Source organism: Poecile atricapillus, chromosome 1 (assembly GCF_030490865.1).
Source record: "Poecile atricapillus isolate bPoeAtr1 chromosome 1, bPoeAtr1.hap1, whole genome shotgun sequence".
Classification (NCBI taxonomy): Eukaryota; Metazoa; Chordata; class Aves; order Passeriformes; family Paridae; genus Poecile; species Poecile atricapillus.
In genome coordinates this window covers 65,409,943-65,437,793 of record NC_081249.1, presented here as the reverse complement: position 1 = coordinate 65,437,793, position 27,851 = coordinate 65,409,943, and the positions used below count along the sequence as shown (strand labels likewise).

The following is a 27,851-nucleotide window of genomic DNA, read 5'->3' as shown; positions in this document are numbered from 1 at the left end:
AAAAATCAGTTTTAATTATGTTATAAAAGACTGGAATAGAGACACTGAGACAGATTTTTTGATCAGAACATAAAGGTACAAATACAGTGTATGTGACTTCAGTAAAAGCACTCACATAATCATTAAGTCCCATAGATACCAAATTATATTAAAAGAAATTTCTGCCCCTCATATATTTCCACACTAGCTCTTGCAAGGAAGAACTTCATATTTTTTTGATAAAGTCAGGGAAATGCCACATAGAGATTCAGGGTTCTTCATATGAAATATGCAAATAGCAGCTATAAAAGATTCAGGTGATCTGCATAAAGCACCCTCAAGCAAGGTTCATTACACCTTAATGGAACCAGAATTTTTTTAAAAGAGTCCCACGTGCCCATGTTTAACTGTCTGAAGTAAACCAAGAGCCAAACCATGGCTGATTCATTTCCTCAGTAGCTGTTTTGCTCATGTAAAGACCTTCACACAAAAGAAAGAATTAGCAAGAACCCAGATGCACTGCAAAAGACACCACAAAATGATCTCCACAGCACAAGAAATGTAGGTTCAGGCCTTATTATGCCCTAACTGTGCAGGTCTGCCACCATTCTTGCTGCCAGTGAACATCTGCCAACCATCCTGTGTCACTGCAAACTGCTTTCACAGGTGATGCTGCATCCTCTTATGGGAAGTGAGAGCCTCCGACCCATTGATGCCAGAGGACGCCCTCATGCTTTGAGAGAATTTAGCCAGTGCTGGGCTGTCCCACTCACACATGCTGAGAGGCTGGAGTGAAACCACTTGCAACCTCCTCCTGAGTCCTGGGGTCCAGACACAGAAACAAAGACAGAACTGGGGACCCCACTGCCCATGTTTGGCCAGACATGGCTTGTGTCCAATTCTGCTTGCCCAGTAGTTCTATACAGAGGAATTGCATGGCTTGTCCTCCCTGGGTATCTTGACCTCAACAACACAAATGAGGCTTTGATCTTCCTTGGTGTCCTGTTTCTTGTCTGCTGAGGTGGGTAAAAAAATATGCTTCAGCTGTATTCAACCTTCTACTGAGGTAAGAGGTAAAACAGCCATATGATTTATGTATTATTTTCTCTATCTTTGCTTTGGCAAAGAGACACAACCACTGGGACAGGAATAGGAATAGGAATAGGAATAGGAATAGGAATAGGAATAGGAATAGGAATAGGAGTATTTCAGTTGAAAGGGATCTACAACAATCATCTAGTCCAACTCTCTGAACACTCCAGGGCTGACCAAACATTAAACTATTAAGGGCATTGTGCAAATGCCTCTAAATATTCCCCACCAGCAGGAATGCACACCACAAATTGTTTTCTCACAGTTTTTACCTACAGATGGGTGTGAAGATTGTGTGGTTTTGGTTTGCTTGGTAAAAATTTACCTCAGTTGTATTTTGGTCTTCATTGCCTGAAGGATAGGTGGGGCTGCAGGACAATGCAAATTACATATCAGGTAAATGAAAGTAAGAATAAAAAATAGTCTCAGTAAATTCAAAAGTCTTTTCATAGAGAACACATCATCAAAAGACAAAAGTTTTCTCTCACAGTTATTGTAAAGAATGTAACAGTTAAATATCTAACTGTAAAAGTTAATTCAGAATGACACAGTTTTATATTACATATTGAGAATTATTTAAGAGAAGACAGAGAAGAGCAAATCAAGCAATATTGAATAAAACTTGCTACGTTTTTCCTTATTTTTCATAATTTATTCCAATATTGCAGCTCAAATAAAAGTAAGATTCTAGTATTTTTAATCACAAGATTACTTGTTGGAACACTTTACTCTAGTAAGTGACACTAGAAGCTAGATGCTTGAAAGGGAAAACCTGAAGATTCATTTTAATTTCATTCATATTCTTTTGATTGACAAAATAAAATTACTTTCCTGTTTGTGGTATATGGCAGTGACACTCATATACTCACTGAAGTAATGTGGCAGTGATGACTTCAAAGTACAGTTATTGCAAGATACACATTCAGGGAGATTCTAGTCTGCTGCTACTACTCATGAAAACATGATAAATAATGAAAGAATTATAGTACTTTGTTTTCTAGCAAGTATAATTCTGGACATCACAGCCCCTCTGAGAAGTCTTAAAAAACAGTTGTAAATAGAAACAATAAACATGCTTAATTTCAGGTCTGTCTTCAAGCTTACAGCACTGTGTCTCTGCTACAGCAGTACCAGTGGGACATCGCACCCTCCCCAGAGAGGCATAGTGCTGACAGCAAGCCTCACCTGAAACTGTTCCCTGAATGAGAGATTATCTCTCTTTTACAGACAAAGTCTGAGGCTGAATTTTTTTATTGGCTTGGTGCACAGTGGCACCAAGGCAACTGATGGTTCAGGGAATGTGTCCTGATTCCTGATGGTTCAGTCTCTGTTGCCTTAGCACAAATGTGAAAGGGAAGATGAGCTTTTACTTGACTGAAAGTGCTGGTCACCATTCAGATGAAGAGTTACTCATGGATTTGCTATGTGGAGAAGGTGATGACAAGGAAAGCTGTCAGAGTCACAGAGCTGCCCATGAACAGCATTGACACCCCATGCTTCTTGCTACATCATAAAAGGGGCCATGTCCTCCCCTCCTCTCCCCTCCCCAAGGAATCACAGACCTTTTGGCTCCCCTCACCCTCGAAGCCTACAAGATCTTGATAAGGTTATTTTGCTGCATTTGGTTGCATTTAAGATCTACAGACACCCTTGGGCATGCAGTGACAGGAAGAACAATTTAGTAGCAGCAGCAGCAGCAGAGGAAAGTAACTATTTCCTGTGAAGATGTGTTTCTCCAATTGTAAAGACCAAATTATATTTTATTACAAGACTGCACCAGCCACACGAGATGAAATTTGCCAAACACATCATCATCTTACAAGAGGTAGCAATTCCACAGCTATCACTAAACAAGGTTATGTAGTCCAGACAGTGCTAAAGCAGCGTCTGCAAGAGAACATAAAAGCAGAATTCTCCAGACTTACCATTTATAGAAGAATTTAAAATTGCATATTTAAGACCTGTGCTTAGAATAAATATCCACCTCTCTGGGATTTTAGATGGAACATGATTTTATGAATTTTCATTATGTCTGTGCTGACATGTCAGAATGTCTGACATCCCAGGCTGGCCCAGAGGGGACACACTAACTGTGGTGGACAGGGGAAAATGGTTCTCATGGCTGTGTGTGCTGCAGAGAGGAGCAGATGTGCTTGGGAGACAGTGTCAGAGTGGAGCACCAAGCATGATGGACCAGCATGTATTTTTTTTCCTGATAAAGGGACATGGAACACTACCAAATCAGACGGTAAAAGCCTTTACTCAACATACTCAGTAAGGCTCGCATCTCTTCAAGTTTCCATGACCACAGTGCCCACGACAATTTGGCAAACAGCCACAGCACTGTCCAGAGACAAATTCTGCCAATAATAAGTAGTGAAAGAGCTAGATTTTAGATAGCTGGATCACGATGCAGTGAACTAGTGAAAGACTGAACAAGTCATGAAAAGCTCTCCAACCATGGACCTCCCTAGGATTCCTCAAAAGTGATTATGCTGCTATGCCAAAAGCATTCCTAGCTAGAATTTTATCCATAAAAGCTAAACGGCACCATAGGAGACTGTCCTACCAAGCATGATTTCCTCAGCTGCTAAGAACACTGGAGAAAGCATCAAAAGGAAATCCCCTCCCAGCAGAAAACATTCCTTCCTCCACTTCTCCCATAAAGGAAAAAAAAAAAAAACCAACATCCTTTTTCAGGCCAGTAAGCCTAATGCTTGCCTGAGTGTTTCCATGTTTCCTATTTTATCTAAACTATGTCTGTCAAAGTGAAGGACAGGTTTTGAACGGGAGCATGGCACGAAGAGCCAGTGCCTTCTACTGCCTGTATCCTTGATGTGAGGATGGCAGACAGATGCCAGTTGCCTTTCTGAGATTCACACACAAACAGGAAATCTTTGGCCTGAGAGTTACCTCAGGGCAATCTTGTGGGGCAATGTGAGACTTTGGGGGAGAAATGTCAAGGGACAGTGTAACTGAAGCATTGCTGGGGACACTGCAGAAAACACATTCTTACTTTCTGCTCTGCCATCTCTCTTCATTTGCTCACACATGGCTGCTCTGAACAGGGCCAGTGATTTGTTTGTCTAAAATGGCACCTGTGATGAATTAAATTTAGAGGAGGGACATCAATAGGACTATAAATAGTAAATGCATTTTCACAAAAACAGAGCTAGAAAAACACAGAGCTAGAAGACTGTCCTTGATTCAGCAAGCACTCCAGCACTTACTTAAATCTCAGTGAGGTTTAATGGGCTTTAACAGTACTCTGAAGACTTTGCCCTACACAGCATTCTGAGTGATGATGTGAATGCACAAGGCATATAAAAGATTGAACATATTTGGTTTATGAAAGGCTTATCATCTTTGCTGGAGTTGAACCATTTTACATGAAGCAAACCCCTAAGGAGACCATTATTTCAGGTCATTTTGTTGGCTACATCTACTTACAAACTTTCTGTTTCACTTCTACATCACACCCTGCCCTACACAAGGACCTCAGTTAGACTGAATAATACATTCCAGAATTTAGGTACAAAATTATGCATAAGATGTCAAGAAATGTGCCAAATTTTCAGATCCTTGAATGCTAAGTGATATCAAGCATTCAGAAGAGAATTTCTTTTGCACATGTGGAGATTTCTTATTTTTGTAAGCCACCATATAAAAGCAACTTCTAATATAAATAAAAGCTAATTTAATCTAAAATGCAAGCAGTGAGGGTAATTAAAAGGAAATAAATGTGTAGTCAGTGAAGCTAACTTTGGCCTCTTTAAAAAAAAAAATTGTGGAATTGTTGAACTTACAGATCATATTACAACATATTTTCTTCCTCCTCCTTAACACATTCATCCTGAACTATTAGAAGTAAAGGAGACTCTGAGATCACTGTGTACATAAACTAACTCCCAAGCACCTGTTCAAGAATGAAAAGTATGTTTTATTTCCAGAAGAATGGCTCATACCCCTTCACCTCCATTCAAAAGGCCAAAAAGCCACAGATACTGCAAAACTGAGTAAGAGAACTTCTGCAAGCAGCTCCACATCACAGAACTATATATACACTCATATATAGCCACAGTTGTTCTTGTGCTGGTGAGAACATGCTTATGTAACATGCTTAGGAGAGACTCTTAGGAAGGGGAACAAAAGATTTCAGAATAGCTGTACTTCTGTTCAGCTACCTGGTGAGCAAAGCATCGGGTTGGAACTCAAGATACCATTGGGTGATACTGAGTGAGTCACATTGCCCAGTGACTCACAGAATTAGGATTGTGAAACTGATTTTACCTGGAACAAGAACTGCATACGGAAGAGACATTACTCTCATTCCAGCTGGTGGAAAATATGACAATACTGCCCTTGCTGGACTTCATGAAGAAGCTGCAGACTGACCTGATTCAAAACTCAGATAGAAGCCAACTTCCACAAACTACAAAGCTTTTAGGATGAAGCCATTGAGCCTACTCATATATGCATCCAAAATGCACAAAAGCATACTGGTCTGGATCAAAAATACTTGTGCTACCTATTAAAAACAAAAAGGGAAAAAGGTGAGCTCTACAAATTATATCTATTGTTCTTTATAGAAGTTTGAAGCTTATTTTCAACTATGAATGTTTGTGGTCATATGAGACCGACCCACTGTGGCCACTTCATAAGGCAGTATTTTTCTTTGAAACACTGCATACATTGCGTGGCGTTTACATATGCCTCATTCTTTTGGGATAAACCTGGACATTATCAAGAGGCATAACCAGCAGGAGCGGGAGGTGGTTCTTCCTCTTTACTCTCCTCTTCTGAAACCCCACCCTGAGTGCTGAATCCCACTGTGGGGTCCCTGGCACAGGAAAGGCAAGGATCTGCTTGAGCAGGTCCAGAGCAGGGCTATCAAGATGATCAGAAGGGTGGAGCTCTCTTCCACGAAGACAGGCTGAGAGACTTGGGGTTGTTCAGCCTGGAGAAGAGGAGGCTTAGGGCTGACCTCTTTGCAGCCTCCCAGTACTTAAAAGGAGCTTATAAAAAAGCTGGATTGGATTGGGTATTAGGAAGAAATTCTTCACTGTGAGGTCGTGAGGCACTGGAACAGGCTGCTCAGAGAACCTGTGGATGCCCCATCATCCCTGGATGTGTTAAAAGCCAGATCAACCCGGTCTAATGGAAGGTGACCCACCCCGTGGCAGAGGGGCTGGAACTAGGTGATCTTTAAGGTTTCTTCCAACCCAAACCATTCTGTGATTCTATCACTATATGATTCAAACAAAAAACACACAGAGACTTTCAAAAATACGGACCAGATGTTCTTATGAAATGTTTGAAACTATTTTGAATATTAAGTGAAAACACTAAGAGATAAACAGATATTGGGAGGTAACTCCATGCAAGAAAAATGCAGGCCTTCTGTAACAATTGTTAATGAAATTAAGCGCGACATAAAATTAATGTCTTCTCCCAGACTACTTGGATGGTAACAATTTCAAAAGCCAGCACTTCCCTTAGGAATAGAATTTAAATTAAAAAATAATTCTTTTTTTTTTAGGAAAAATTAGTAGGTGTTTTCTGGTACTTAGTATCACCTGTGTGAACAGCACAGATGTGATTATTTTCAAATAAAGCTGTGTAAATTTTTTAACTTTTTCTCATTGCAAGCCACATATTTAAATATGCCATGGGCTAAAAGATCTAGAAATTTTGTCCATAAAAAGTAATTGTTTAATGTTAGATTCTTTGGCTAAAAACAACAACAAATACAGTTCAATTTCTGAAAGCTGGCTTCTTGGTTACACTATGGCAACTATTTTGCAATTTTACATATTCTTTCTTAAGCAAAAGTGAATAGTATTTATTGCCTATAAATGGCAGAAGTAGCACCACCCACATACTACAGTGCTTATTATACAGTTCACTGCTGAAAGTCTGCTACAGTCTCTGTTTTGGAAGTAAATCCCAGCAGTATTTTTTATATATATGGTCTTCCAGTTCTTAACTTTTCTGACCACATACCAAAAGCACTACAAAAAATCCAAATCACAGACTCATGGAAGATGAGATCACTGACTCCCACCATTACTCAGCATGGGTTATGAATCTTCTTTTCGGCATTTTTTCTTGTTACTGCCATCTACGCGAAATGCACAGTCCAACCATACTCATCTGCAGTTTTTATGTGCCTTTATAAAGTGTGATAATTTTTTCCAAGGCAGTAGTTATTATTTACACCTTGAAAATGCATAGTTTGATAATGAGAATGAGATACAGGCTTATCTCCAGTAATATAACCAGTCCATTTCAGGAAGAATTACTTACTCCACATTCTGCTACTGTTGTGACTCCTGCTGGTTTTCCTGTCCTCTTCTTCCCTCTTCCCTTCCAGTCATAGCATTAGCATTTATGATGAGTATAAACAGACCATACTTGGCAATTGCAAGATCTAGATGCATTGCTTGGGAATATATTTTCAATGTCTGCCGTTTTGCTTTGTTCCTTCATTAGATTTGCTTCCAGCAGTACTCATGAGGCAGAGGTCTATTTAGCCTGGCTGATATAAATTCTCTCTTCCCCTGTTTCTTCATGACTCACTCTTGATTCTCATGCACAAGTTAATAATTTCTATTGATAATCCAAAGTATATGTGTAAATACTTTTTCATCCTGAGCAGCCTTAAAATGAAAAAAATGCTTACTTTTAATTTTACACCAATGAAAACTAAAATTTTGGATGTCTATTTTTTTATTCATGTTCATAAAACTGGATAAGATGTAACTAATCACTGACTGATCCCTCTGTTATAATGTGCTTTTATTAATAATAACTATGCCATAAGAAAATGTGATTCTTCAGGGTAAACAACATCTGCTTTGGACCATTGCAAGTACATACAATGACATGAAGAAGAAAAGGAAGAAACTGGTTAACCAGAACTGAGACCTTATAATTGGAGAAGCATTAAGATACAATGTAAGAAGTGCTGGTTTTGAACTAGCATAATGAGTTTAGGGGAGCTAAGCTTTGGGCTGTAGTGGAATTGCATGACAAGACTTTCATGGGCATGGGGGAAACCTCTGTGGTTGCTTTTGTGAGAAATTGCCAGAAGATTCCCTCATGCCCTAGAGAGCCAATGCCAGCCAGTCCCAAGACAGACCTACTGCTGGCCACAGCCAAGCCCATCAGTGACAGTGGTAACGTCTCTGCGAGAATATATTTAGGAAGGGGAAGAATGGCTGCACCACAGCAGCTGGACAGAAGAGTGAAAGGCACAGCCCTGCTGCCACCAAAGTTGGTGGAGAGGAGGGGAAGGAGGTGCTCCAGGTGCTGAACCAGAGATGTCCCTGCAGCCAGTGGTGCAGACCATGGTGAAGCAGCTGTGCTCCACAGTCCTGGGAGGTCCATCAGGGTGCAAGAGACCCACCTGCTGTCCCTGGAATAGACCCACGCTGGGACAGCTGGATGCCCACAGGAGGCTGTGACCCTGTGGGAAGCCCACACTGGAGCAGGTTTCCTGGCAGGACTTGTGACCCTGTGAGGGATCCACAGTGGAGCAGCCTTTTCCTGTAGGACTGCTCCTCATGGAAGGGACCGTGCTGGGGTAGTACATGAAGGACTGCAGCCTGGGTAAGGACCCAGATGAACCAATGCAGGCTGAGTCTTTATCTTCTGAAAGAGTAATGCAAATGTCTGGCTTCCCAAGGGTTTGTAAAATTGTCAAAGGGTGTGATCTATGTCAGTAAGATCAAGATGCTGAGCACTGCAGGAATCAAGTGAATATTTCAATGCCTTATCAAAACATATCAAGAGCAGAATAAGCTTTGCAGTGCAGTTCATGAGCAAAGAACCCAGCAACATGACAAAATGAAAACCACAAAGTGGTGCTGTATTCAGATTATATACTGACATGAGATACAGGCTTTGTGGCATTTCTGAACTACCAGATTATCATCTCTAACGCTCTGTGACCAAGACAGAATTATTTTTGTATTACTTGTAATTAAAAATCCATTATAATACAGTGAAACACCTTCAAGTTTAATAGTTCCTCAAAGTTCGGAAATGTATTGACCATGGGTTTCTTGATTACTCAGGCTTCCCTCTACTTTGGCTGTTTATATACAATAATAAAGTTAACACCTTTCAGTACTAAGGAATTGACATCACCCTTTGGTATGCGTGGAGCTTTCAAACATTACTCTGGTGAAAATCAGATTTGTTCAAGCCCATGGCTGGGTTATGTTTCTGTCACTGCCAGCTGAGGGGAACTTGATTATCCATGCATCCAAACAGTCCTATAATATAAATTGTAAATTTTTCAGGTAGATGTGAGAGAAATGCAATTAAATGATGACTCCTTTTCCCAACAGACAAACTGGAAAAACAACTGAACAGTTAACCTTTTGCTAAAGGATCTCTGATTTATTTTCTTTGGATGACTTAATGACAAACACATACACTTAAATTATAAACTTCAAGTTTGAAGAAAAAGACAAATTTTTACTTTGTGATATGTGTAATTAGAGTGAGAGAGACAAAAAAGAACAGTGGATTCTGCATGGCTCAGTGAGTAGTCTCCCAACTCTTATTTTCAGTATTATATGACTCAGTAAATTCCTATTCTCTTAAATTCTACAGTTCCACAGCCTGAGATACATTTTTAACTAACTCAGAACAAGAAGTTCAACTGGGCAGAGACTGTGAAAATTCAAGTGAATAACAAAAGTTCTTCTACAACTTGCATTAGACCCATATGCTACAGTGAGTAATAAGCAGAATTTTAACACATGTACAGGAACTAAAAGACTGATTACTAGCATTAGCAAGTATTTCTATAAGATAATGATTTGGGTTTTGCAGTACTGTTTGATCTTTATTTCAATAGCAGAATAAAAGTTATGCTCCCAGCATTGAAATAGACTGACATAAACAAGACACAAGACATTTTATAAATCTTCCTTTCTTGTCTATGCATAAATGAGTTATGACCAGTTACATGCCTCAGCTACCTACCTCTGCCAAGTTGGCTTCAGGAAAAGAAAAGAAGTACCCTGTAACTCTTCTTTTATAAAAAGGGACAAGGCAAACAATTAGGAGCCATGGTTCCCAAAATCTGAGATGAATTTTCTCTCATTACCATGCCCATTTCCTGTCAAACAGAATTTGCTTCACTCATACTAATGCAAATGTGTATGTGTCTGGAGTTTCAGAGTGGTATGCAGGACTGAACATGCATTTATAGGCTCCTTATCTCAGAAAATGGAGTAGTACTGGAAAACCTTCAGACAAGAGCAGCAGATTGATTAAATCTCCAGAAGACCTTCCAGAAGCAGAATGACTAAATACAGTACAAATATTCACTCTGTGAAAGGAGGACAGATGGAAGGTGTAATGCAGGTCTGTGTAATTATGGGTGTCAAGGACAGACATGGATTAATTGTTCATCAACTTGTCAGGTGTGAGATCCAGAGGCAATCAAAAAGGCAGTAAGAGTCAGATTCAAGAAAAAGAAAGCTGGTGAGACTTCAAGTAATTACTTGAAGAATTCATTTCTGAAGGATAGTGAAGATGCTAAAATTTTCTGTGGGCTACATAGAAGATTGGATGATTTGGTGAAACAGAAACCCACAGAGGATTGCAAAACACAGAGAAACTGTATCTGGCAAAGAAAGACCCTGCCAAGTACTACAGCAAGTGAAGGTACTCTGTTACTGTACTCCTGTCTATAGGCTTTTTTTGCCACTGTTAAGCACATGCTACTAGGCTTAAAAGGCAGTAAGACTGTGACTGTATTCAAATCAGCTGAAAAATTTCCAGTAACATCAACACTGCTTATTTTCTTCATTTAAGGTATTATCCTCCAGATTGTAATTCACTATAGTTTACAAGTTCATTGTGTTACTTCACACAAGTAATGAGATTTTCATATCTGATACTCAGGAAATCAACACTTTTTTTCTAGAGGAAGCAACAGCACAATTTTTACAAAAAAAGGCACAAATTATCAAGATCACTTGACACTTCAAACGGTAGTCTTTCACTTTCAATTAATTTTATTTGGAAAAAAAAAAAAAAGAAAAAAAAAGAGATTGTTTTATTGCTTAGCTTCATCTATCTGTTCCAGTACAGGATATTCATTTTCAGGGATCTGTTCCAACTCTTTCTTTGTTTGGAGTCTCTCCTACTTGACTGCCAAGACACTGTGTAGCTCTTGGTCTGTGTTGCTTCTTATTCAACAGCTAGAGAAAATTAAATATGCTTAAGAATCTTATACCACCCAAATACATGATTCATTTGATTCTCAAAACCTGCCAGGACTGCTACAGTTCAGCAATTACATCCACAACACTACATAGCTGACTTTTGGTGTCACTCACATGGTGTTATTTAAGGCTCCAGTGGTATTATCATATTTTGTTTTCTCTGTGCTTTCCCAGGAAATTTTAAGCACATACTCATGTCCCCTTTGATTTCTTTCATGTGACGTCTCCAAAATGGTATATGGTAAAATGTTCCATCCTCTACTGCCAACACCCCAGCAAGACAATTTGTCCCACCACACAGAGTATCTCTCCATCCTGACCATTGCTAAAATATCAAAGGCATTACAACTCATAGTTTAAGTAATATCACAGCTGAAATCAATGGCAAAGCAAACTTCGAGTTAGCTAGGTAGGCTGGGGTTAAGGAAATGAAAAATTAATTAATTTTTATAGGATTTCTGTTTAAATGTGCCAGGTCAGAAAGCAATGAAGAGTCAATGTGTGTAAGTACAACAGTACTGCAACACTAGAGGTGCAGCGCAATAGCTCTATTAATTGTATAGCCTAAAAACTATTGATTCTCAAATTACTAGTACCTCTTTCACTAACTGGCACTAGGAAATGACAGAGAAAGTGATTTTTGTACCTCTTTGATCCCTGTGATATGGCTTTACTGAACTATTCAATCTTAAATCTACTTGTAGTGATCCCCTTCCCCTTCAGCAAACCATTGTTTTATCTAATCCTAAAAACACTTGGAAATCTTTCCAGTATTTGCCTATTCCCTGGTGTGCTTCCTCCTGGTCTGTGTGTTTTACTTGAACAGTTTCATAATCTTTTGGAATTAAACAGCTGTTAAATTTTCTTTTGAACAGGTGTTAACTACTATTGCTTTTTGATCGCATCTCTAGTCCAGTTTATATCTTTAATCCTATAGCAACTTCTTTCCTTTTTAAAATATTTGAAAAAAAAATAAAACTTGAAAGAGATATTTTGGATATGTCCTCTCCTTGATTTTAGCATTATACCAAAATTGCAGTCATGTTTCTGACCACTACTGAAACCCCTTAAGGCAGCAGAGGAAAACGGGAAACATGAGGGCTTCAGTTGCTACACTTTTTGAAACTTCAGCCCTCTGATTAGGAACAGATCCATTGTCAGCAGTCCAGAGATAATAAGGTATGATGAATTAGGATCTTTTGCTTAATAAATGACTTTCAGAGGTTCTTATAACCTCTTGTATACTTGAATAAAGCTATTTACCTGAAGAGGACTATTCAGTTTATTTGTATTGGAATTCAAGGTTTAGACATCTGGAGAAGGAACCTAAATACTCCCAGGTTTGTCTATCATCTAGCACTAGGACAGACCTTGTATAGTTTGGGGGGTTTTGTACAACACAGAAAATAGTTATGATTATTAAAATTTGAATATATTATTATAAAACACCAAGGAGATAAGCACTAGACTGTTAAAGGTAAGAACTGTGAAAGTATGTCCGAAAATATAACACCCAAGCAACGAAGAAATGAGCTGAATTATGGACCTCAGAAAACATGAGTGTGGACTTTATCTGCTCTTCAGAACAGCTGCTACTGGCTTCATTTAAGCTGGCAAATCTATTTTGTGTGCAGCTTTTGGCCATCTTCATTTCTGACCTGGTAGCCATTTGTAGACAGACGAGCGCAGAGATGATCAAGTCAAATGCTTGCATTTATTAATTTTATCTTGGTAGTACTTAGCACTCATGCTTGTTTGATCAAGGAATTTACCAGTTCCACTGCATAAGTTAGCAGCTAGTACTGAAAGGAGAGAGAGAAATTATCTGCAGATGACAGATATTAATAATCAATGACTCAGAAGAAATACAACTTTTTTGTGTGACAATCCTGAAAGGTTTAAAATATTCTTTTAATATTGTTTTAATTTTAATATTAATTAATGAATGTATGAGACCAAGAACTGAAAAGTAATTTCTGTGGACCAGTTTGTGACTAACTCAAACATGGTTACCTAGAGAAGCTGAATGGATTGGCTGGCTTTGAGCCCTACAGGTCTTTTACACCCTTAATAGCTACTTAATAGGTCCATGCTAAAAAAAGGGGGCAACTTAGTGTTTTGTAGACAGACGAGTGCAGAGATGATCAAGAGTTTTAAGACAAAAAAGATGGAATCTTGGTTATGTGTCTACTATTTTTACCAACAAAGGTATCAGGGATTTCAAGTTACTATTTTTCTGAATCAATCCGCAAGGACCATATCCAGGTGCACGTCCCAGGGCAACTGAAACTGTCAGGCCAGGATGATGTTTTCTACATTGGCTTAGATAATATACACCACTTACTCTGAAACCCCCTTTTTCACTGAGACTCTGTTCTCACAATGGTTCTTACACTCAGATGAAGGAGATCACAAAATACAATCTGGTTGCTGCCTTCTGCCACTGCAATGATTCCTTGTGGAACATCCAGCAGGATCCTGAGGGATCACATTACAGAATCATAAAAAGGTTTGGGCTGGAAGGGACATCAAAGATTATCTAGTTCCAAACCCTATGCCATGGACAGATGATGATACTCACTAGATCAGGTTGCTCAATGCCCCATCCAACCTGAACACTTCCAGGGACAGGGAAAACACGGCTTCTCTGGGCTACATTTTCTTTTTTATATTATGTACACTTTGGTCCTCACACTCACAAGCAGGTTTCTGAGGAGGCTTCGAAACCGTGTAGCACAAGAGTATTCTGCCTCTTCTCAGTTGGTTCCCTGACAGCTGCCATGTGCAGTTCACCTCAGATCTGAGGTATAATAAAAATAAATAAAAACTTTATTGTTACACTTACATGAATCTGATTAATATACTGCTGTGCTTTTAATTGCATGAGTTCTAATTTCTACATAAAAGTCTACAAAAAAAATTCCTTCTGGATAACAAACAAAGTGTAAGATAATAGATAAGTCAGTCCTAGTCGAGCTGTATTTACTACTAGAGTTGAGAAAAAAATTCCTTTATAGGAGCTGTGTCTAAGTTTGCACAGTGTCAGAGCTGTCAGCTCCATGGACACAAGCTGCTGGCTTTTAAGAAGCTTCCACTTCTTGGGAGTCTCTAAATTCACAGGAAAAGTAACTGCCTGTAAGTTTTCCACGTCCTGGTAGGTTGCCATTAAGTTCAGTTCACATGTGCTCTCTGTTCAGGGTGGCAAAGAAGCCATACTTGGCCAAGAGCTGGACCCAGTCACTTAGTTTTTAAATCTTATAAACAAGTGCAGAGAGATAAATACTCCCAGGCAACGAGATAATGATATAACTCTGTGCTCACACAAGACAGACACTTTAAGAGGCTGTATTCCTGAACTCTGGGGAGCTCTTCTCTTTCACCTGCCAGAGCAAATATTAACTTTTCATATGTGTCAGCTACACAGTGCACATAAATATTTCTCTCTACGTGTAAATAGACACATGTTCTTCTCTTATGTCTGTGTATAAAGCTCTATATGCATATACACACAAAACTGTAAGGACCTATAAATGTGAATATTTTGGCACAGAATACAATTGGAGCATCCATAAACCTGGAAATCATTCCATCATAATACAAAGTCTAGTTTCACAGTTGACATAAGTAGATAACCTGTGTTACCTTATGCTCAATGAAATTTATGGGATTTACTGGAAGTATTAATAACAGCTTGAACATACTGAATATGTAATAGTACATTAGAGTTCTGCTTATAGTAGAGACTTCCAAGACCAATTTTTTTCATTTGATGTGCTATAACCTTGAAATTGAAATTGCTTTTTGGATAAATTCTATAAAATCCTGTTCAGAATGGCTCCTGTATGTCTTACAGACAATTAAAAAAGAAGTCTGGTTTAAAAACTGTACATGTCATTCCCTACTTGATTTTCATTCTTAAAGTCAATTTCCCAGCAATGGAAAGATGAAGGAATTCTTACATTCAGATGCAGTGAGATTTTAGACCTTGTCAACTACAGTAGTATATTTAAAACAAAGATTCTCTGCTTCCCTCCATGAATATTCCATATATATGAGTCTGTCAACTGCAACAGCAAAAGGTATTTAGACAGAGAATGGAGAAAATTTTATATTACACAGGACAGATGCTGGTTGCAACCATGGCAATAATTGCAAACAGATGAATGTTTCAGGACTACATATTTTTCTAAAATACTCAACAATTAAAAGATTTTGGATTAGATTCTCGACAACTCATAATTGCATTGACTGCATCAGAGTGGAAGAGTAAACACAATATATTTTTCATAAACTGCTAAATTATTGAGAAGAAACTAGAAGCTGCCAGAGCACTATAATTCTCTTGAAATTAAGGGGACAAATTTTCTAAAATTACATCTTCTTTACATATGTAGGACTGATGAAAAGGCAAAATTGTTTTATTTTTTCTTTTGTAAAATTTCACGTAAGAGTGGTGTAATTTCAAAATACTTTGACCATTATCACCACCTTAAATTCACTTGTGATCTTAATATTTCCCTAAGACCAAAGAGCACACATAGTTGCAATGTACAACAAATAAATACACAAATAAATGAAAAAGCACAAAACTTCTGGGATTTTAGGAACATTTACGATATGCAAAAGTGGCTGAAGGAGTTTTTTAACATGGCATCTTTGGCTAAAAAATGGCCTTCTTAAATGACAGCTACTTCCATAACAAAAGTATGTCATAAAGGGAGTTTTCTCAGGGAGTTGTGGTAAAGAAATGGGAGAAATTTTGAACAATGAGTTGAACATCTGAACCAAAGTCATACTTCCAAGGGACAATGCAAGCATCCAAAGCACAAACATTTTTAACATATTTCTAACATCTGAGAAATTGCTAAAGAGATGTTGGTTTGTGCATTATTGATATTTTTCTTTGTTGTCATATGTAAAATGATCACCTGAACTTTCAAATTATACTTCTTAAATCTGGATTAAAGAAAACGTGAAAATGTCTTATACTAAGAAGAGGAACAAAGCCAATGCTTAACAGGAAGCATTTCTGAAGCTGCTTTCAGTAGAACACCAGAGCTACTGCATGCTTGAATACTTTTTTGAATTAAAGTTAAATTAGAAGGAAGCATCTTAATTCTTAAGATGAATTCCATCATGTGCTGGCCATAAAGCTTTGCTATCATGAGCAGTGGATTGGTTTAGGTAATTTTTATTGTAGGCTTTGTTTTTCAGCAATGGGTTTAAGTAAGGAATGTTAAAATAACAGTGAGTAGGCAATTTGTCAAGAAAACACTAATGGAGTAAGATGACTAAAGTGTCACGTTGCCCCAGTACACATGTCAACCAACCCATTATGTTTCCAAAAGAAAATCAAGCCCTTAAAAATGTCTATTATCTAACTGTCACTGGGAGTATCATGGGGAAGATGAGCATGAGCTAACCTACTTGAGTGTGCTAATGTCTCTCAAGAGTCATGGTCTTCATTGTCCTTTATTTCCTTGATTGTTCTGAAATGACACCACTTACTGTTTTGACCACTTTTGTTTTGAAATGTCAACTTATTTCTATCCTCCTCAAAGTCCCACTCTTGCTCTTGCTATCTTGCCCACATTCAGAAAATCTTGGTTTTATCAGAAGCCTGGTTGTAGATTATCACTGAGAAGAATAACTAATCAGTAATGATTATTTCTAAAAATAAGGACCCTGACATGTGGACTTTGGGTAGTGCAAGATACTACATCCTAAATTACTTGTTTCTGGGGTATTAGTAACAATGCCCTGAAGAACTTCAAAGGCTCTGAGGACTAACGAGAAAACGAGTTCCTTGAACATATCCCATCACACAGACCTACAGACCCACACACAGGTACCGCTGGCCCAAACCTCTCCATTAAAGACAAACTAAATCCTTTTCAGTCTCAACAAGAGCTCACCTACAACTTCTTGACTTAATGTACTGAGCAAGTGAGTGGGAAATCTGAAGTTAATAAGGGATATGGGTGAATGCACAGGAGCACATCAATTAAGGAGACATTGGTAAAACCCCTCCCTAAGGGTGCTAAGCAAGGAAATCCCCTGCTATGAGAGTAATGTTTCTTTAACAAAATAAATAAGGTAGATGGCATACATCTAGATCCTATGCACTTGAGAATATTTTTTTAATTATAAAAACTTATAAAGCTAAATCCTGTCTGCACTTAATCCAAATGAATTCTTCAGATGGACAAAGTCCCCACTTGGCTTAAAGCCAGCACAAGCAGTAGCAAAAGGAGGGTGGTTTCTAGGAAGTGAGTGCACAGGAAGCACAGTGGGGATGAATAAGAAATCCTTGTTTGATCCTAACCCATCCTTGTGCAGTCAAGCTAGTTCAGTCAGTCAGTGCAGCTCTGAGGATGGACTAGTGGCCAAGAACTGAAATGCAATCCAGCTCACTGAACATCCCCTGCTTCCCTCTTCTGTGGGTGAAATCACACTGAAAAGAAGAGACTTTCAAACCCCTGTTCATTCTGCTTGGTTTAAGTATTTTGAAAAAAGTAAATTTTAAATAAATAAAAAAAAAAGAAAACCAAAGAGAGTTATGTGGAAGTTTAGTTCTACATAAAAACATTGCAGCAAAATAAATGTAATCATCTCAAATCGCATCAGTATTTGGTACAGCTGGCCTCAATGCATAAACAAATATGTTCAAAGTTAATATCACTAAGTTCACTAAGCTAAACAATCATGAATAAAATATTTTTATGTAAGTGGACAGACCAAAATATTATCTTGCAATTGCTCTGTACGAAGCATGATGCCTTTTATGAGAAAATACAAGAGTAGTTACAGACTAGGAGTTAGTGCAAGTACCTGCCTATGCCATCAAGTTGAAATATGTGATCTCTGTGCCATAGGTACCAGGTTCCTTAATAGATTAAAAAAAATAGTGCAACACATTCCTCATATTAGGCTTAGGAAACTTTATGAATCATTATGTGACATAACAAAGTACTTCAATTTACAACATGTGAAAAATAAAGCTGAGACACATATTCACTAAGCCAGGAATCCAAAACACTGACATCCAAGGCTGGTTTGTCATCCCAATTTTCCCTCATTACAAATAGGAAGAAATGCACTCCCTGCGGAGGGCAATTAATTTCCTTCAAGATATGTCATGTGAATCACCCTATGAAGTTACCAAGTTCTTCCTAAAGGCTATACAGACTCAGAGGTCTGATGCTACAGTGTCTAGCTTAATTCAAAGACAGTCAGTTACTGCCTTAGGAATGACAGTTTTGTAGCTAAGAGGCTTAAGACAAATTAGGCAACTGTTCTGTAGGCAACCTGGATTTGGTTTTATTCATGGCCAAAATTCCCGTGCTGCAGTGGTGTTGCAGGTATAAATGTACTACAGAACACACCAAATTTAAAAAACAAACACACCGTGCCAACATAAACAAGTCCAAGGCATTGATTGCTGCTCTCATAACTTTAAATCATTACCATCAGAAATGAATGGCCAGTACCTCTCCCAATCTAAAAAATAAAAAGTTGTCAGTATAAACATAAGTGGAATACAAATGGGATATTTTAGCTATTTTTCAGTGGAAGATAGGCAGAATCCATTCAGCAATCAGTGCTGAAGTGCAGCAGAGGGATTGCTTTTGAAGTGGTCAATAATAACATTTCCACATAGACATCAGTTAAAACTGTTTCATCACTGAGAAATAATTTCTGTATTCAGTGGACTAAAGTACACTGTGGCACTGGCAATGCTGAGAACACTTGAAGAGAGAATCTGTGTTTTCCTTCCCTTGCTCTACATACAATGTGTTCTCTCTAGAAGACAGACACCTTGCTCTTGGAGGACGCAGAATGTGAGCACCCAGAACTGGGTGTTCTTCTTTTGCAAGAGTCCAGCTGACACTCCTGTTTCCCTTGGCACAACTAGAAGCTGTATTTCAGCTAGCCAACCCATTCACAAACTCCTAAAAATTTTGAGAACAGACAACAAGATACTTCAATTATGTTGCAGACATCTGTTATTGTTATGATGTCTGCATCAATATCAGGAAAGACAACAGGATCTTAAGACTCCTTAGAAGAAAATCAATGTCTATTTACTGTCTCCTCTGAAACTGCTTGTTTGGTTGGGTTTTTTAGGTTTTTTGGCACCAATAGGGTAAGGTTCATCTCACCTTACTTCAGCTGTGTGAAATCAAACAACAATCAGCAACAGTAAGTATCTGATTTCTTTCCACTCTATGGTATAAATTGGATGGATTAGTTTGTTCACAGGAGGTTTCTGTCTCTCTCCAGTGACTATACAAAGAATGTAGGTGGTTGGTGTTTACAAACACAATCTAATTTGTGGGACCTAGGTGAAAAAAAAAAACAAACCCACAGGCCTTCACTGCAAAAATCCCTTTTTACAGATTTTCAAAATTTTCCATTAAAATATTTTTTATTTAAATTAGTATAAAGAAATGTACTAGGGGTAATCTTAAATCAGACACAATATGACCCTTCATCTTCTGCTATAATCCTATTGTTCATTCCTTTAGTCAAAGGAAGTAAATTGGTCTGGCTTACTTTTTCTAATAGAAATAAAACTAGCAATCAAGGCACAGAATACAATATTGACTGGCAAAGATAAATTTAAAGTATATGAATTTTTAGAAGAAAAAACACTGAAGAAAATACCATTTTCACTGAATGTAGATGTAGTGCTCTATCTTCTTAGTCCAGTACTCTCTGTCCTGACAAACTGCTAATCTGTTAAAAACATCTGTATGCTAGGGAATAATACAGATTTCATCTCCAGATCTTTGATTTGAAGTCCCCTGTAGTCCCCTGATTTAGGGCACTACAGAAGGATCACTGGTAGAAGGTTAACCATTAATTTAACAAACAGCACTGATTCTACTAGAACTAACCTCAGGCCCCGATGAGAGTGGGTACTTTAATTAAATGATGGTTAGGAGAAGAAATTTGAATTCTCAGTGAATCTCACAGAGTCTACTGCACGAAGGTCCTTACTGGCAGAATGCCTACATCTCTCTAGGAGATGTGAGGTGTGAGTAGTAGTGAGGCTCTCAGGCCAGGACAACTTCATACCATATATTTTGGGCTGGACACTGAGCTGCATAAATGCTCTGCTCATGCTTTGTGACCTGGGTTAATAATCACCCCCACTACTTAACCATCACTGAGAAAGTTGCTGGGTTCTTTGGCAGCAGCTGCCTCTCTATGACAGACATGAAAACCAGACACCCGAGCTGAAAAGTGACAAAAATTTAAGTAGCTATCGAGAGTTTGCATTAGACTCTATGTTTTGAAGAATTCTGTGAAAGGAAACTGGATTGCAGAGGTGGCAGCTGGCAAACTCCCAGAAGTTCTGAGTTCATGCTAGTTACAGATTTTTAAAAGTTAGCACAGCAGCTTGGAGCATGTGTGAGTGTGCGCATGTTTGGGTTTGTTTGTTCGTTTGTTTTTTTAAATGTACGTTTTAGGCTGATTATAGCAACCATTTATGATGTATCTACTGACCTCTTTGCTTATTCAACCTTTATGATGTACTAGCCTGCTCTGCACACCTGAAATTCAGCAAATCTGTCTTTAAGAAGAAAGGTTCCTTGTCTTGGAGTTTGATGCATAGTTAACAGAGCGACAGTCAGCTGTGGAGGATCCTTGTTCTGTTATAAAAGATATGACAAAAGACAGAGGATGTTTTACTCCCTGCTTCAGGCCTTCTCTTTCCAGGAAGAGAAACACTCCAGGGTCACCCTAATAACTGGCAAACAGGTATTTCCTGTCAGTTGAGGGTTACCAAATGTAGCCACAAAAGGTTAGCCCGCCTGCTACAAGACCTACAGGAGGCTGAGTTCTCCTGGGTGCCAGCTCACAATCAACTGATCCATGCTTTGCCTGACTATCTGGCACAAGGACATGAGGAGCCCAGGACTTCTTTTACCAGTAGGGTCTTGGGTGTGAACACAGCATAAGCTTTCTGATTCTGATTTCTGATTCTGAGCCAAGGAAGGATGTACTTGTGGTCCTTAACACTGGTATCAGAACCCCTCTAAAAAAACAAAACCAAACAAAAGGTCTTGTTTATCCTGGAAAGCCAGCATATGAGCTAAGAGTGGAAGGGCTTAAGGGCACCACCACATGGCTTGACTGCTCAGGGGCTGTCCATGCGCCAGTGGTGGAATGGAGGCCTTTGCTTCCTGAGGAAAGGCTGCTTGAGCCTCAGAAGTTTTCAGTGATATGTGGAAAGCATCTCCAGAAGAATACCATAACCACTTTCCCTGAAAAGCCCAGTGAAAACTCTTTCTCCATTTACTGTTCCCCTTTCTACTCACTGCATAATATACCAGATAATATGATTATAACAATCAAATGTTTCATCTGACATGCACAAGTATGTCAGAAGCTTTTGAGATTAATATATTGAGCACAGACTTGGTCACCAAGAAATTGCAGAAACTGTCACAGACTTCAGAGATTAGATTGAACTGGTTCATAATCTTAGACAAATGTACAATTGACTCAAGTTTAAGGAAGTTTTCCTGTCCCACTTCAGCCCATATTTGCTGAAAAATACCTTAGCTGTAAAACAAAAAAAAAAAAAATTAATCTTTATCCAAGGTTCTTTCCAGTTTTCATCTCACACCAGTCAATATCTAAACTAGAAATGCAGTTGTAAAAGACTGGAAGAAGTAATTTGAGAATTTAAACCAAAACAGACATTTGAAGGGAGAAGAAAAACCTCAAATGAAACCAAAACAGCCTGTAACTCCAAGAAGAACACAATACAATAGAAAAGACATTTATTTGCTACTTTAGTCTTTGTGGCACACTAAAAGCCTCTTAATTCCTTTGAAAACTTCACTGTACAAAGAAATTGTCTTATTTTTAGATGTTCCTCTTTTGTCAGCCTCAAATTCTATTTGAGTGAAAGGTAATGCTCCTTTGAAGGACTTCTGCATGCATATCTGTTACAGAAAGATTTAATTTGCTCAGCCTTCCCCTGTATTCACTTAATAAAACTATATTAATTAATATGTAGTTAGTCAGGAGCTTTTTTCCCAACAACAAATCACAGTGGACATGAGGATTCTGGCACCACTGTTGCTGGTGTTACACAAACACTATGCTATACTACTTAAAGTAGTGTCAGTGTAATAAAGCATGAGCAAGTTTGGTTTATCTTCCTCAGTGATTTAGGATTTCTAAACCAGATGGTTTCTGGAATTTTGTTTTGTCACAAAACACGGCTATGGAAGATTGATTTACACACAAAGTTTTACCTTCAACCTTCCTTCAGCAATTAAGAACACTGTAGTTGAGAAAGCAAAAAGAACATAACCCAACACAACTTAAAACTGAATAGAAAAAGTAATGATAAATCTGACACTCATAAAGCCATTAAATGTCTGAATAGAACAATGCTCCATCTATTTTTATCTGCTTTTTCTTTAAACAGGTTATAACAGTCTTTTCTTCCTGCTTCTATTCTGCCTTTCCATAAGATAAGTTATGGTGACTTAGTCATCATTTTCAAAATAAATTCAGTCCCTTTTAACATTGACTACCAGTACCACCAGAGGCAAGCAGAGAAGCCACAAAGGATTTTCCTTGTTGGTTTTGACACCTCACTCCAGTGAATCAAATCCCAGAAAAAGCTGACAGATTAAACAGTGTACTGGTATGGAGACAGGTCTCAGGTCTTGGGAGGAGCAGTGATGCACATTTTTCCTTGCCATTTAAGTCAGGCAATAAACACACATACACAAAGGGGAAAAAAAAAAACGTTTTTCCTACGTGAGTCCTTCAATATATACTCAATGGTCTCTCCACACTAAAGAAATGCAAGGCCACTGTCACCAAAAGCAGAGCCACATTGGTTAGGACCCAATGTTTTCAGTAGATAAGCAAAGGTATCTAAAAAAGATAATCAAAATCATCTGTAGTGACCTCAATTTCACTTAAATTTCAGCTAGCAGTATTTGGCTCTAAATAGCATGAGATAAGAAGAAATGGAATTTTTTTCTGGAGCTATTTTAAGGGCAATGACTGCTATACATAGAGTCAGAGTAAGTGGCTGAAGTTAAATTTAAAAGACAGACATATTTTTGTTTTCCTGTTTCCAAATAGAGTCTCATCTGTTCCTAGGTCTGAATAACAGAAGAAAAAACAGAGAAAAAACACACACTAAAGAATGCCATTCTCCTGCAAACAAAACCAAGGCATTTCAGTGTAGAAGGCAACACCAAAGGAAAACCATGTTTGGTTTTAGCTATTTGGTATTGAAGGATAAAGCTTATTTCTGAATCTTGCCTAAAAAATAGATGTAAATTCAGGTCTTCCAGAATTTCTGCTATTTTAGAACAGGTCTAAAGCACTCTCATTGGTGCCTGGCTTCTCTAACTGTACACAAAACTATTGCTTAAATGAATATAGTTAATTTATGGAAAATTCAGTATGCTTGCACAGAAAATCTTGCTATGCTATCCAGGTGTGGGCTTTGAAGAAAGTAACAAAAACACTGAAACGTTCCATGTCACTGCAATACAATTAAACTTGAAATTTCAAGCAAATTGGACTTAAAGGTACTGTACTGTTGATATTTAGTGAGTGGAGCTTAAACTACTTCCATTCTGTCTATTCTGCATTCTATAGAAAATATCTATGTGCACTGTTTCTTAGAAATACTTATTTCTCACATGAGACCAACATGTATCTGTTACCTTTTTTTTCTTTTTTTGATTGTGGAGTACCCATTCCCTGTAACAAAAACATGTAAAAGAAAGGGGTTTTATTTACTTCCACCTGAAAGGTGTTATAATGTTGGAAGAGCCATCGCACAAGTCATGTGTAGGGAAATCTAAAATTTGGTTGTCACGCTAACATGAAGTCACTCAACTAAGTCCAGTAAAACAAAAGTGCATAAATTATGCTTTTTGGTAAAAACAGGGAAATATTAAATTAAGAAGAAGCTTTTGACAACTGTAGCCACAACTACAGCTGTGTGCCTCGGCAGAGTGCTGAATTTCTGTCGGCATTTAAACCTCCAGAGCATCAGCTGCTGCTTCCCAACAGGACCATAGCTTCTCTCCCATCTCCCCCGGCATCAGGGCCTTGCCCGTGTAAACCCCCAGAGAGGGATGAACCCAGAGGGGGATGAACCTTCCTCAGCCCCAGCAGCCGTCCCACGGCCCACTTCACCCTGCTGTGCTCCCGCCACTTGCATCTCGCCGTCCTCCAGGTCCCTCCCGGGGGCTTTCTGACAGGACCCCCGCCTTCCCGGGAGGGCTCCTGCGGACTGCACGGGTGGCGAGCGAGGCCGCTCGGGGAGGGACATCTGCGGGGACACCGCGGCTGCAGGGTGCGACATGTGCCCTCCCGCCTGGCGCTGCCGGGGCCGCTGCTCCCAGCGCCGGCAGCAGGCGGGGGGGCGAGGGCGGGCCGGCGGCGCTGCCAGCGGAGCGGGCGGCGGATGCGGAGCCTCCTCCTGCCCCGCGGAGCGGCCCCCGCCCGCTCCCTCCGGCCCCCTGCGCGCTCCGCTGTGCCGCAGGTGTCACCCAGCGACCGAAGGATGCCGCTTCCCACGGCAGCGGCTGCCAGCGAAAAATACGTTTATTACATACAAGAGGAAGGAAGAGATCCTAATATTCCTCTGGACTATCACCAAGGGCCAAAGGCGTGCACGATGTCGATTTATGCTGCTTGAGTCGGCGCAAAAAGTTACCTTAGACAGTCATAGGGACTTCTTTCTTCCTTTTTTTTTGTTTTTGGTTTTGTTTGCTTGTTTTGTTTTGTTTTTCCCCGGAGGGTCAAAAAAGTAATTAATGGCTCAGAAAGAGAATAGATCAAAGTTGATGAGAACTTACTTGGTTTAGGTGCTTGCGTTGACAGCCGGCATCTTCCGACAGCAGTTTTAACAGGTCACATTTTCCCATGGAAGTTGTACCCTTTTCAATCCCGTTTGTAAATTAAATCCCTTCAGAAGGTGTTTGTTTTATTTCACTGTCTGCCGTCCATCTCAGGCACTATCCACATTTTTTACTTTATTTTCTCCATGTTTGGCACACATGCAGGCACTCTCGGACGCACGCCACGAGTCAGCGGGTGCCCATCACCTCCGGCCGGGGGGACAGCGCCTGCCGCCGGGTTCCGCTGCAACAGATGAGAGGCAGGTTCTTTCCCGGTTGCTTAGCGCGGCATCTCCTTGTTCCCTCGGGAAGCCTCATGCCGGCTGCAAAAAGTAACAGCTCCTCCCGACGCGGCGGTCCCCTCCGGAGCGCGGGCTGCGCGGCGCGGGGAGGGAGGAAAGACACCCCAATACCGGCAGAAGGAGCGCAGAGGGGCGCACGCCGGCTTTCTCCGTCCCCGCCGCTGCGCTCTCTCCCGAGCCGGCCGCAGGCTCTGCCTCGGCGGGCGCCGTCCCGCCGCCCCCCACCAGCCCGGCCGCCGCCCCCGCCGCGCTGCCCCCGCGCCCGCGCCGCTCCCGCCGCCGCCCGCCTGCGCCCCCCCGTGGCCGCGCCGCGCACCGCGCCGGGCTCCGCGGGGCTCCGCGCACAGGCCGCCCCGGGGCGCTCCGCCGTGCTCACCGGCCGCCGCCCCGGGCACGGGGAGGAGCGAGAAGGCGCCCGCCGAGCGATGGAGCGGGGCTCGTCGGCGAGCCGGGAACGCGCACCGCTCGGGACCGCTCGGAAGCAGACGCACCAAGGAGCAGCCTCGACTCCGCAGAAAGTTCGCTGTTACATCGCTCGGCATTTGGGAGCGCCCTGAGCCGCTCCATGCAGCCGCGGTGGGGCTCTGTGAGTCCGCCTCCGCGGGGACCTCGCCCGGCGCGCTTCGAGCCCGCAGCCGAGGTTTGCTCCAGGTAGCTCGGCCGACGCTCCCTCCCGAGGCGCAGCAAAGGCTCTGCCCTGGCTGCGCCACTCGGCGCAGCCTCCAGCCGGGTGGTCCCTGCCCCTGCGCCGCCCCAGCCTCGCCCGGTGCCCCTGGGTCAGCCCGGCCCGGACCTTACGGGACCGAGCCGCAGCCAAGATTGGTAATAGCGCAGCAGAGGAAATGAGGCTGCTCAACAGTTTTCCTTTCCCCAAAAAACTGTGACAGAATTTAAATGCACGAGATTAGAAATGGCAGGAAAAAGATACAACGTGCAGAAACAGATACATAACAGAACATCCGTGTCTTTGCTGAGTTTTGTTTGTTTGTCTGGGGGATAATATAAATAACAATAATAATAATAATAGTAGAAAAACGACAATAATAATACTGATTTGAAGTGTGTTTAGACTCAGCCCCGCGTTGGGGTCTGGACACGATGCTCACAGGAGGCCACCTGCCACCACGTGCAGAGCGTGCTGTGCCCGGGCGAACATCCCCGGCTGGCCCCCGCCAGGGACCGGTTTCGCACCTCGCCCGTCTCTTTGGATGAATAGCTTCCAGGGGGCTCCGAGGGAGAGGCGGGTGAAACCAGCCCAGGGCAGCACCAGGCAGGACCGAGTCTCAGCGGGGCGTGCAGCGTGGCGCAGGCAGCCCAGCCGCCAGCAGCCCCTTCGCTTCCTGCAGCGCCGGGACGGGAGTGTCCCTCGAACTGGGCTTCATCTGCCTCGCTGGAGCACACCGAGGAGTGAAGCGCTTGCCAAAATAGGCGAGCCTGAAAATGCCGCTACAGCAAATGTGAAGGAACCGCCAGCCACAGCACACTCGGAGGCAACAGTGAGAACAGGAACCAGACCACCAGACCTCCACGGGCAGCAGAGGTGATGCAATTAATCTGCATTAAGCTATGCAGTGAAAATGCCAGATGGATTCTGCTCTGGGACTTCCATGGTTGCAGCATCAAGTCCCTGCATCAGACTGCTGTGTGAACCACTGGCATACTTATTTTGGGTGCGCCCCAAGTTAGGCACTGCTGAGATTTCAGCAGAAACATACTGCCTTTGGGGACCTGCTCAGAAAGCAGCCTCATCCCGCTGGGCAGTGTGCAGGATAGGCAGGCTGTAACAGGTCTCTGCAGGTCTCTTCCTAAGAGATGTCAGTGAAGATCAACTCGTGTCAGCTCAAACACCAAAAGCAACTGCTTGGAAAGTTGAGCCAGTCATTCTAGTAAGCACACGTGCATGTATGCAAATGTCTGTGTAGACCCATACGTGCATATCCACACCGAGGCAAGGAGAGAGCTGGGTAAATAGAGGCACGCTAGAGGGCCAGAGAGCCTGCAATGAAGGCTATGGCTGCTCCATCAGATTTCGTTGGAACTGGCAATGTGAGCTCATCAAAATATTATTGGAGCATTTGTGCCTCTCGTGCAGGCTACCAACAGCACTGGTATTGCTCTGTGTTGCTACAGATTGGAAGTGTAGTCACAGCTTACTTTCAGAGGCACTTCCCAGAGCAGAGTGCTTTTTTGCCCCCACATATTTCCTTATTAGATCACGAGAAGCCAACTTCTGTTTTGAGTGTAATATTTAATTTTTCACAAGAAAATACCTCTATAATTAACAGTATTTCCTGTGCCTTTTTATGCATATTGTGACATTTCTACTCTGC

General features: G+C 40.9%; 1 protein-coding gene across 3 annotated transcripts in view; it reads right to left on the bottom strand.

The window, feature by feature from the left end:
• The window catches only part of TRPC4 (transient receptor potential cation channel subfamily C member 4), a 126,485-nt gene extending 100,189 nt beyond the window's left edge, over positions 1–26,296 (bottom strand). Inside the window, exons 1-2 of one of the 3 annotated variants that reach the window (XM_058829371.1) lie at positions 25,898–26,296; positions 25,178–25,463 (exon numbers count right to left, since the gene is read on the bottom strand). The gene's annotated coding sequence lies outside the window, so the exon portion shown is untranslated. Of the gene's footprint in view, positions 1–25,177; positions 25,755–25,897 lie in introns of those variants that run through there. The other 2 variants (XM_058829373.1, XM_058829374.1) reach the window with 2 other exon arrangements.
• Positions 26,297–27,851: the final 1,555 nt, after the last annotated feature.